We start from the raw sequence: 11,917 nt of genomic DNA on the forward strand, positions 1-11,917 counted from the left end.
TTGTGCTTCAACTGCTTTAAATGAACAGCCTACCTTGAAATTCAAATTGGTAGCATCAGCCAATTATTCAGAAAGAGGAGGTTTTCTGCAACTGACAAAAATACGCTAGTTGTTTGGAGTATAAAAAAGCTTGACTTTGAAGAATGAACCCTTTGGAAAATTATTCATTTCAGTTTTTCAATGTTACTCCAGTAATTTTGCCTTTGCTGAAAAGCACCAAAAAGTGTCATTATGCAAGGTTTTCAAATACATATTGATATTTTGAACACCACTACCTTGCCCAGTGAAAGTCTGCCAGTCTTAAGGCAGCAGGTAGATTGCCAGAGCTGATTTTGACTGCCTTATATTTTGCAGTGATATTGTAGGAAACTGTACAAGCTCCTAATAAAACAACAAGCTTGAAATTCAATGTTGCATGTACATACATCTATCTAGAGAAAACATTGACTGCTCCTATCAAATTAAAAATGATTTTATTATCAATAATAAAATGGATGTAAAAATGGATTGTACTTCAGTAAAGTATATGGAGGTTTTTCATGGGGTTTGCTATAAATATAATAATTTCAGGCACTGAAGTATACACTGAACAGCAGCATCCAGCACTGACTCAGTAACTCAAGATCCCATCCACTCTTGGCTCAGACAGTGGTGGGGAGGCAGACACTCACATAAATGCCAAAATTCTGCCCTACTGCAAGGGGATCAATAAGGTAAGGCAGCTAACCAGGGAATGCCAGAAGGATGCCAAAAACACTTTTACTTGTGTGCATGTGGCGCTCCTCTGATGCATAGTTGAACAAAATTAAAACCAAACCCATAGAAAAAGCATTCAGTTTAAGGGAAATCTAAAAAGGCAGCAAATTTGTCTAGAGTTCTATGCCTTTCCAAGGAAATTCAGGTCTTGTTCTGTAGAATCTTCAGTAAACAGTGTAAAATATGCAGCTGAAACACTTAAATATATGAAAAAGAGGGCCTGGCCTCTCATTTCTGTTTCTTGGATATTCTCTTAGGTAATGGCACCTTCCTGTATACTGCACTTATGCAAAGAGGTATCAAGATACCAAAGCCTCAAAAAGAGCAGTTTATTGAGTTTATACTTAGCTCATGTGACATTCCACAAGGTGCTGACTTCTGAACTTACTATAAAGATTAACCAGACGCAGTTATTCGCTTGAGAATTTCTACTTCTAAATTAGGCTTCTTTGCCTACTAACCTTCAGTAATGTCTAATCATGCTTCAGTATAGAGGATGACACAGATACTTGCTGCTTTCAAGTCTTACTAGTAACTCAGCTATCTTACAATGACTAATCATATTTTACAGACACAAAGTCTTTATGAGAAATAGGACAGGAGTGAAGCCAAATCACATCTGTGCAAAAATTAGCCACAAGGATTAAGTTCACTCAAGGCTTCTCAGGTGAACCTAATGACTGTGGCATACAAATAAAATACAAACCAAAGAGTCAGCCTCCTTTAAAAGTTGAACTAACATAGCACTGACAAAAAACAAAATTAACTTGACAGGTGTTCTCATGACACTTTAGTTGGGACAAGTTCTCATATTTGGTTATTGCTAATCATTGGCTCCAATCCTTCCCACCCTCACCTACACCTGGTAGGTGTGGTCTCTTGGAATTGCAAATGTCTTTAAGGATTTCTCACAACTAAGAGATGAACAAATGCTGTGGTTCAAGCCAAGGTGGAGAACTGAATACTCGTATCTGCACAGCTACAGCAACACTGAGACCCACAGCAAACCTCACCCACAGGAGTGTGTTTGAAATCAGAGCAGCTAAGAAGTCTTCAGTAACTTGCTGTCCCACTGACAGTTTACCTCCTGACCTCAGCACTTTTCCAAGATCACCTGTGGGTGAATATATCCATTACCCTCTGAAGATATCTCTTTTGAAATCTTGGGTCAATTTTCTTATTCCCTTCCTCAGTGGTAAACTGGAGCAAGAGATCTATATGGATGGGAAGAGATAATGACAAAGAGACCAATGAATGCAGCATAAACATACCCAAACAGCTGTCTTCCTCAAAAGCAGCCTTGAGATCTATTTGTCACACAGAGACCTTCCATCCCAGAAGCTCACTGCCCCTGGGATCCTGAATAAGTTAGGACACAACACGAGGCAGACTCAGTCCAATGCTCCCAGCTCCTAACAGACACTACACTACAGCAATGGCTATCACTCAGCTGTAGCTCTCAAACAGAAAGACAAGAAAAACAGCATGAGCTTTGATTCACACACAGCTTTCAACTGCTCAGAGGGGCTGGATCAGATTGGAACCATTTCAGAACAACTGGTGCCAATGGAGAAAACAGTCAAAGACAGCAGCTCTGAAACACTATTTTCCATGACACGGAATGACAGTGTTTACACTGAACATGTCCAAGATGGTGAGAAATTGTAGAATGACAGAAAGTTCATGTGCTCCCCACTCAGTTATTTCTGAGGGCTCCAGTAGTGACTGCCAGCTCCTGTGACAAAGCGAGTTAATTACAGGGGCCAGACTCCAATGTTAGGTTCAGTATTCAGTTTAAGACATCTAACCAAGGGTTTGTCTGCAGGCTTTAACTCCCATTAGACTCAACACAGATGCCATCAAGATTCCTCAGAGAGGTGTTCAGAAAACTGACTGTTTTCACCAGTACTTCAAGGAGAAAAGCCACAGTTAGTAAGTTGCCTTCTCAACTGATCTGGAAACAGGCAAAGCAGGGGAGATTTGGAAACAAGCTGTTAATTAATTACTAGGCTAACCCTAAGGAATATTAATCTGTAAGGTTTCTGGATCACATGGTCTCTCTCCTCTTCCCAACAGCATGCTCCTGTAGAAGATAGAAATGTACACTTCAACAAATAAACAAACAACCCTCCCAAAAACCCCAATGAACCATAAACCACCAACATTCTCCAAAATCAAAACAGAAACTTTCACAACTGTTGGATTATTTCTAGGGATTTTCCTCCTTATACAGGACATACCTTTTTGTTCCTAGGCCTCTTAGATCATTCTAGCCTCTACTGCAATACATGTTATATTGTCCACATCCCAGCAAGCTACATCCTCTGGCTTTCTAGAAATCCAGAATAATCTGGCTAAGAGAGAAGCATGCTCTGCTAAAACACTGCACAGTTATCATATCATGCAGAAACCTCCCCCACCTCATAAAAACTAGACTCTAGACCTGGGTAATTTTTTAAACTGCTATAAAAGTCATACCCAGGCATTCAGATTGTACAAGATTATTGAACCCTTCTCTCTCTCTTTGAACTTAATGAGCTTCTGTGCTCTTGCAGTAAACAAGAATTTTTATCTTCCCTATGACAACAAATGCTTCTGTAGTGACAGGACTTTTACCAGACATAAAAGATGTCACATTTCAAGATTTAGGAGGCACTGGAAGATGGACAACAATGTGTAATGATGAAAAAGCAAACTGAGTTAATTGCTTTCACAGTAGTTCAATGACCATTTACTGCACAAGGTTGAAAGACCTCAATAAGATCTTTCAGTTTGCATGAGGCTAAGACTGAAGAACCGGTTCCAAAGACCTGCAAAAATATTTAAATTGACATTCACATTAAAGTTAACCCAGACTTGAAGAAAGAGGGTTCAGTCACTTGGATCACGTTTTCCCAGATATGTGGAGTTCAGGACTATGGTACAAGCAAGCTGCAGGGCAAACACGATGGGTTTGGAATGTTAAAAAATAAATACGCAGTTATGGAGTTTTCTGTACTGGCTAGGCTTTATATTTGCGGGGTTTTTTTCGGGGGTGGGGGTGGCGAGAGTGTTGTTTGTTTCAGGACCCCCCTCGCTGCCCTCTCCGGCTCCATTCTCCCCGCTCTTCCCAGCGCGGACCGCGGGCGGCCGGGGCCGTTCCCGAGCTGCGGGCGCGCCCCCGCCCCGCCCCCGGCGCGCTCCCGCTGCCCGGGCGCGCTCACGTGACCCTCCCGAGAAGTGGGTGAAAGGTCGCGCCGCCCGCGCGCCCCGCCCCGCCCGCGCGCCCCCGGCCGCTCCAGGCCTTTCCACGCGCGCCGGGAAGGCGCTGCCAAACAAAAGTTCCCAGAGAAAAGGACCGCAAGCAATGTAGGAAGCCAAGCGCATCTCTCGGCGAGCAGGGATAAAGGGTGTGCTCAGCTCGTGCAGCTGAGCGATTTCCAGCCTCAGTTGTTCAAGGCGACGCGATTTTTGAACGAGGAATAACGATTTCTTCCTGGAAGAGGCTCTTCAGTCGGGGGCTGAAACACCCCGAAATTTTAAAAAGCGCTCAGATCAACTTAACTTTCAAACTAAGCCACGGCTGTGACAGAGCCCGATACCCGCGTAAACACGAGAAGTTACATTTCCAAGGATAACAAAGATCCACGCACCACCACCTGCGGTATTGTAAACTGGTAATCAGTAGTTTATATTGATGTGCTTACAAGAGGAAAAGAACCTGCTGGTTACCACGGAAGCACACAACACTTGTTTTAAGTAGCATCCAGTCCTGACAGCCAGAAAAAGCATAAAGGAGTTAGCAGATCTGGAAACTGAACACTCGCGAAAGCATAATGAAAGAAAAAACGAAGGCATTAGATCTCCATTTTCAGTGCTAATCTCCTACACGCACGTGAAAAGGAAACGAGCAGCTTTCTGTACTGTAATTTCCTTTAGACTGCAGATTGTCCTCTAAGTGCTGACGAACTGCCAGGTTCAGAGGAAGAACGAGACGTTTGTCTTGATCCTCCTTTGTACTGTTCTCTTTCCAAAAGAGGTGCTTCCTGTTACAGTTTCATCAACACTAGTACACGTCTATTATAACTGGATCACAGCCCAAGTAATATTTTAGGCTCACTTTTCCATTTTAAGCCAGAGAACACAGAGCAAAGACCAAAGCTGTGGGAATATGAGGTGAGAAAATGCAATTCCGTGATGCTGTAAGAATCTTGATCTATCTTTTTACAAGAAGTCTAATTAGCATTCTCATGCAGTAAACCTGTCACGCCTTGAGCAAGATGTTACATTTCCTGTGTTTGTAGTTCCAGCAGTTTGTAGTGACTGCGGTTTTTATAGGTATTACAGGCTGGAATCACACGGACATACAGACTAGTTTCTCTCACACAGACACACACAATAAATTCGTTTCCGCACTCGAAAACCCACCACCGATGCCACGCCGCGTGCACACTTCCAGAGACGCGAAACTCCTCCCGGTTACGAGTCAATCCCACGAAGCTGCGGGTGACCAGCGTCACCTTTGTCTCGGCGGCGGCACAGATTCAGCGGATCTCCCGGTGTACGCGTGTGACACCGCTCCCCTGCCCCCATCCCCGTCCTTATCTGCAGCACTAAGGCACTACTCCTCGAACCGGGGCAAACGGCAAGCACGATGACAAGGACACCGCGCCCACCACCCTTCCCTGCGTTTCCACCCTTTTCTCCAGCAAGGACGAGCCCCGCTTAGGAAGCGGCGCCCGGCGCACTCGCACACGCACCGCGGAACTTCGCGCTCGACCTAATGGAAACACTAATTAGGCTAAAACCGGACCAAGCGAGCCCGTCCGCCTGTCCCCGACGCTGCCCTTCCCCAGCCCCAAGGAAGGCGGACGGTGGCGCGCTGCGGGAGCGTCCCGGCTGAAGGGGGAGGGGAGCGGCAGCCCGCGGTGAATCAGCCGGGCACACGGCGGGGCTCAAGGCCGCCAACGCCGCCGCCCCCTGCCCGAGCCTGGAGCCCGGGCCCCGTGCCGCTCACCTGCAGAGACCGGCGGTGACGGGCGGTGAGCGGGCCGGGCGCCGCGGCGGCCGCTCGGGAAGCAGCGATGGGACGGCGGCCGCTCCCCTGCACGCCCCGCGGAGGCGGAGCAGAGGTGGGCGGGGAGGTGCCGCGGGAGGGACGGGGTGGCATGGGCCGGGCCGTCGGCGGGGAGCCTGGATGTAGGAAGCCGGACCCGCGGGGAAGCGTGTCCGTGGGAGTGGCGGTCCTAGGGTTGCGACGGGAACCGGGAAGCGCGGTCCCTGTGGCCTCGCAAGCGTCCGCGGGAAAGAAGCTTCGGGGACTGCGAGGAGAGGGTCCGGGGCTGGAAACGGGGCGGGGAGAAACGTGCTCCTTGGAGGAGGACTGCGCGTGGGACACCCGTTTGGTGGTGAAGGGGCTGCCAAGGAAAACTGAGATTTCGAAGCCCCCAGCTCCTCTGTGAACCCAAGGCAATGGCTCTCCTGGGCTCTGGCAAGAATGGGGTCGGATCTTAGAGCAAGTGTAGATGGGGGTGTGAAGGAGATTCCAGGGGAAGGCGCAGGACAGCAACAGCTCTCCCTCCTGGCTCCTTTTGGTCGGGAGCCCTGGCTGGAGGGTCTTTCATTAGAGTTTTCTCCTTTGAGCCTCGGTTCTGCCTGGCGCACGGCATTAGGAGAGCGATATCCTTACAAGGCAGCGCAAGGGCAGAGCCCCGGTGAGCGCCAGCAAGAGCTTTCAGTCCTGGCCCCTTCTGTATGGGAACCCCAACACGGAGCCAAGATAGCCCCCCCTGGGAAGGATCAGCCAGCCCACTCTTCTCCAGCAAATACCGGGATTTGAGGGAAATAAATATACTCTATACATCTCAGTAAAAGTGACTACATTCTTTTAAATATGTGAAATCATGAAAGCAAATAAAATGCAAAGGTGCCCGTCTTGGGGCAGAGTGACAGTCAGTTTGAAAATTACTAGTTTTTGAATTTGTAATGAACTTGCTACCTTCAAGAGCTTGGATATCAGATGCTTTGATTGATTTTTAGCACGATAGCATCTGTAAAACTGCTCTGACCCAAAAGGAGATCATGGCCTGTCTGACTACAGTATGGAGTCTCTTAAAGAACTCTTATGGAGTACTTAGAACTGCTAAGAGCTGGGATTCCTACATTTTTCTCTTGTGGGCACACCCACCCAGCCATGCAATCCTTCCTGCTGCAATTTCCAGGATGTGGCTGAAAGCTTCCAAATACACAAATGGGACCAAATCCAGAAGCATGGACACGACAGACTAAACATTCCCCTTACACTAAAGATCATGCAGCGTCAATGAAGATAAACCCCCACTTCTGGTCAAAATTTTCCCGTCTAGTGTTGTATGCCTAATGATGCCATTTAAAGTTGTTATTCTTTCAGAAAGAAACATAAAGGCTAGCAAAAAAAAGCAAGGCGAGGAGAAGAAAAAGCAGAAGCATTTAGATCTATTAATATCAGCAGGGAGAGAAAGGAAACAAAAAGAAAAATCTGCCTTCGTTCATTCTACCAGTGCCTGTGTACATATCTTAGTCTCCAGTCCTTGTTTTCATCTACACATGAAATCAGGAGAGTATCAGTCAGCTGAGAACATAAGTTGATGGTAATTATTTTCTTCTCCAAATAATTGTGTGAGCTGTCATGAATTAGGAAGCATCGAGACAGAGTGCTTACTTTAACATGATTAACCCCCCTGCAGATAACCTTAGTAAAGACATTAAAAATATTGCCTTACGTAAAGCTGTGATGATTGCAACTTAGCTAAACCTGACTTGGCTCTGTTCAGCTTTAGCTAGCAAGTGTAAACATCACAGATAATCCTGCCAGTAATTCCCAATGGTCCTGACACTGACATCTAGGTCAGGCTCTATTCACCCATTAACCCACAGAAGCCAGTTTGGTACTTCTGTAAGAACAACCTAATCAGAACATTTTCTGCCTTTTATTGTGGCAGTAGACACTGCTGAAATGCTCTATCTCCTCTGCTAACTGTGTTTCTTCCACTAAGAAGGTGATAAGATACAAGGTGATTCCGATGCCCATGGCTGCAACTGCAATTTTCTGCATGCCTGCAGCATGGCCTGTGTTTTTGTGGCAACCTTGCACTGCTCAGCAAAGTTTACTCAATTTTTTTCCCTTTAACTGGCCTATTTTTAATTTCTGAGAAAAAATTATGAGTATCATCAGCACAGACCACATGTGCTTAGTGCTGTAAGATTTCTTGCAATTAATTATGATCCTTGTAATCCAAAGAACAGGTCATGATAATCTCTGTCTTGTCAGACTCAAATAATATCAGTCTACCATGATGGTTATGTAGTTCTAGACCTAAATATATTTGGTTATCTTACCCTGGGCCTTCAAGACTTTCTAGTTTCTATACCTGCGGCATGACTTCTTTGTAGCAGCTTTTCTTACTCAGTGTACCTACCTTTCATTATTTTTACTTTTGTCTATTTTTAAGACGTGGCAAAGTATTACACTCTAAGCCTGGATCTGGTCTGGAAGCATGGCTATCTCCAGTGCAATTTTGTGTTTCTCTGTTTTGGTGTATTTTTTAAAAATTACTTCAGTTTCTCAAGTTGCTTTTGTTAAGCAGTTTAATATAGATAACAGAATTAGTCTGTTCATTGGAACTGAATTATTCAAGACTTCAGAGCACAAATTTATTGGATGCAGTCTCAGTTTCTTGAGCAGATATTTTTCCAATTTGCTTGCAAGTGAAAATAACACTGCAGTTTCATTTTAAACAGGGCCAAGACCACTTGGGTTTTTTTTTCCTTTCATTTCATCTCCCATGACATCTAAAAATGAAGGTGTCCATAGTTAGAATGTAGAATTGACAATGTAAGTCAATGTTCCACTGACTGGTTCCAAAGTCACTGATAACCTGAGTGGCAACACGAGGTGGTAGAAAACCAAATGAAGAACAGCTCAAAAATGTAACTTTGCATGGAAAGATACATGTAGGCATGTTTGTATGCCAGGAGCCAAGGGTGAGGGCAAAACAGGCCAGACAGGACCCTCCCTGACAAGGGCATCTTCTCATGGATCTGAGCAAGATGAGCAGGACAGGTCCTCTGACAGCAAAGTGGGTTGGCCAGATCATTAGACAAGTCTTCAGCAATGGAGCAAGTCCAAGGCTGTCAAGGTGGAAAACAGCCAGAAGCAAGTCAGCTGCAGGAAGGCACTGAGCATGAGACTGCACTTAAAAGCTACTCCCAAGCTAAGCAGGGAGCCCCGCTGGGACCCTGCAGGGCAGATTCTCCCAACAGCTCATTTAAAAACCAGACACCTGCACCCTTTTCTAAGGAGGCCCAGAGGTCTGGCAGCCAAAAGCCCAGGAGAGGTGAAAAGAGAATACCCTCAGGGCCCTGACAAGGTATCTCTACAAGAGTGCAGTCTCACTAAATGAGACCTCATTTACCTTTCGTGAGAAGATGCAGGAAAAGTATTAATTTATTTGTTCTCCAAATAACTGTGCAAATAAGAACTGCCAAATTCCTGGAGGACAGAGAGGTTCTGCAGGGACCTTGACAAATTAGAGAGATGGTCAATCAATCCCTAACTGTATGAAATTTAACAAGGACAAGTGCCAGATTCTGCACCTGGGACAGGACAACCCTGGTTGTGTGGACAGATTAGGAAACGAGAGGCTGTAGAGCAGTGCTGTGGAAAGGGCCATGGGGATCCTGGTGTATGGGAAGTTGGATCTGAGTCATTGTGCCCCGGCAGCCAGGAGAGCCAACCCTGTCCTGGGGGCACCAGGCACAGCAGGGCCAGCTGGGCAAGGGAGGGGATTGTCCTGCTCTGCTCTGGGGCAGCCTCACCTCGGGTGCTGGGGGCAGCTCTGGGTGCCACAATACAAAAATGACATAAAGCTATCAGAGAGTGTGCAAGGGAGGGCCACGAGGATGGATTGTGAAGGATCTGGTGGAGGAGCTGGATAAAGAGTAGCTGAGGTCACTTGGTCTGTTCAGCCTGGAGGAGGCTGAGGGGAGACCTCACTGCAGTTACAATTTCCTTGTGAGAGGAAGAGGAGGGGCAGACACTGATGTCTTCACTCCTGTGACCAGTGCCAGGACTCAAGGAAACAGCATGAAGCTGAACTAGGGGAAGTTTAGGTTAGATGTTTGGAAAAGGTTTTTCACCCAGAGGTGGCTGGGCACTGGAACAGGCTCCTCGGGGAAGTGGTCACAGCACCAAGCCTGACAGAATTCAAGATGTGTTTGCACAATGCTCTCAGGTACCTGGTGGGATTCTTGGGGTGGCCTGCACAGGGCAGGAGTTAGACTCAATGATCCTGATTAGTGTCTTCCAACTCAGCATATATGATGCTTCTATGAAAATCCTTACAAAATCCAGTATCCAGAAGGGACAAGATGTTTTGTCAGGATCAAAATGTTGCAAAACTGTGTACTACACATTACTGACCAGCAAAAATCATTTAGTGATTTCATACGCCACAAATACTGCCCATGCCTTGCCACATCCTCCTTCTCTTACATGTTCCAGACCAGTCCTGTCTCCCAAGCCCTCACTGGTATGAATCAACCATCTCATCCACTGTTATACTAACACCAAGCTCTGCCAGCACAGTAATGCCTCAGAGTCTGAGCTGGCTTTGTCTTTTTCATTCTTAAATATGAATAAATATGAATAAATCATGAAGATGCAGTAACAATTCAACAGATATTTAAGGAGAACAGAGTGTCTTCCCATGTCTTGCACTGTTTTTTTAACCAGAACTAACCTCACTTGACTGAGTTGTCAACAGGGTTATCAGACTACCCTGTGATAGTCAGATCTGGCACAGAACACATGGCGTGCATCTGTGATTGCAACAACAGAAAGATGTTTTGGGAAAATAAATATGCCCCTCTTCTCCTAACCAGGATCCTTTCTAGAACACTTTTATTCTTTTTTTTTTTTTGAGTGAGACAGGCATTTTGTTTTTAAAGAAAGGCAAAATGATAATTCAAAACATATCACAACTTTCAACAGGAGTTTAAATCCAAATAAAACAAGTGTACAGTGCTGTCAAATTAAATAGTCTTTGTATTCTGTCTGCAAATTGCAGGTGCCATTTAACCACATTTAAGCAACACATTATTTAGAAATTTGGAAATTAAATCCTCTCTAGTAATTCTCCATGGCCACTGTTATATCCCCAGTCTCTGGCATTACTATGTTGAACAGCTGAGATAGTCTCACCTATTGTAACAATACCTGCAAAGAGATGATTGGGAAACCAAGTGAACACAAGCACTAATCAATATCCTTGGGAAGTGGGCAAGTATAGGTCTAATACCCTCTTGACCAAAATGTCCATAAACTGAGCAGGTAGCTAAGTATTTAGGGAAAGTTTAAATTTTTAATTAACTAATCATGAGTAGACCCCGTTGGGATTTCTTAAAAGTGCCTGAGTTTCTTCGGCTCAAAGAAGAAGAAGAAGAGTGCAAAATAAATTAAGTTACATCTGCATACTCAATGTTCCAAACAATTCAATGTCTCTCCACGTTATTTTTAGTACATACTGACCAGTAAGACCAGAATGAAAGCACTGCTGTAGCACACTGAAGAGAGAGCCCTGCTGGGCAAGTGCATAGGGGATCTTCCACTCAGAAAAATGGGTCGAGAGGACATTTGGTGGGAACACCCACAGCAAGTGCAGATTTTTAGATCTCATGGTTTTCATTTCTCTCCTTCTGATGTTTCACTTCTTATCTGCTGCTTTGCATATTTATGGTTCCTGACTTTGTCCTTCACAGACACATTAAATGAGGAATACAGATCTTCTGACACCATCCTGGATGTGAGAAGATGGATGACATTCCAGGTCTAAAGGGTATTAAATACAAGCCTTACTGTGCCTAAGGTTATGTCAATAGTAGCAAAATGGATCCTGGCCAAGCTTTGAAAAGAAAGTATGTAGCTGGAAGTTTTCTAAGGTAAGGGAACAAGTCAAAAATACAATACTATTAAAAAAAAAAGCCACAGTGAATGTTGCAACCTAATGGTGGTTGTGATTGTGACTCCCTAAACTCTGCAAAATTTTGAGAAAGAAAACTGGCTTGAAAATACACATCATTATTTCTAGCAAAGACTAGAGGTGTATTTAGAGATTATTTTGAAAGTTATTTAGAGGTTTGGTTT

At 45.0% G+C, this 11,917-nt stretch overlaps 1 protein-coding gene across 1 annotated transcript in view; it reads right to left on the reverse strand.

Annotated features, from left to right (window-relative positions):
- The window catches only part of CPT1A (carnitine palmitoyltransferase 1A), a 36,536-nt gene extending 30,745 nt beyond the window's left edge, over nt 1-5,791 (reverse strand). The window contains exon 1 of the mRNA XM_062494593.1: nt 5,753-5,791. The gene's annotated coding sequence lies outside the window, so the exon portion shown is untranslated. The remainder of the gene's footprint in view (nt 1-5,752) is intronic.
- Nucleotides 5,792-11,917: the final 6,126 nt, after the last annotated feature.

Source organism: Cinclus cinclus, chromosome 6, assembly GCF_963662255.1.
Source record: "Cinclus cinclus chromosome 6, bCinCin1.1, whole genome shotgun sequence".
NCBI lineage: Eukaryota > Metazoa > Chordata > Aves > Passeriformes > Cinclidae > Cinclus > Cinclus cinclus.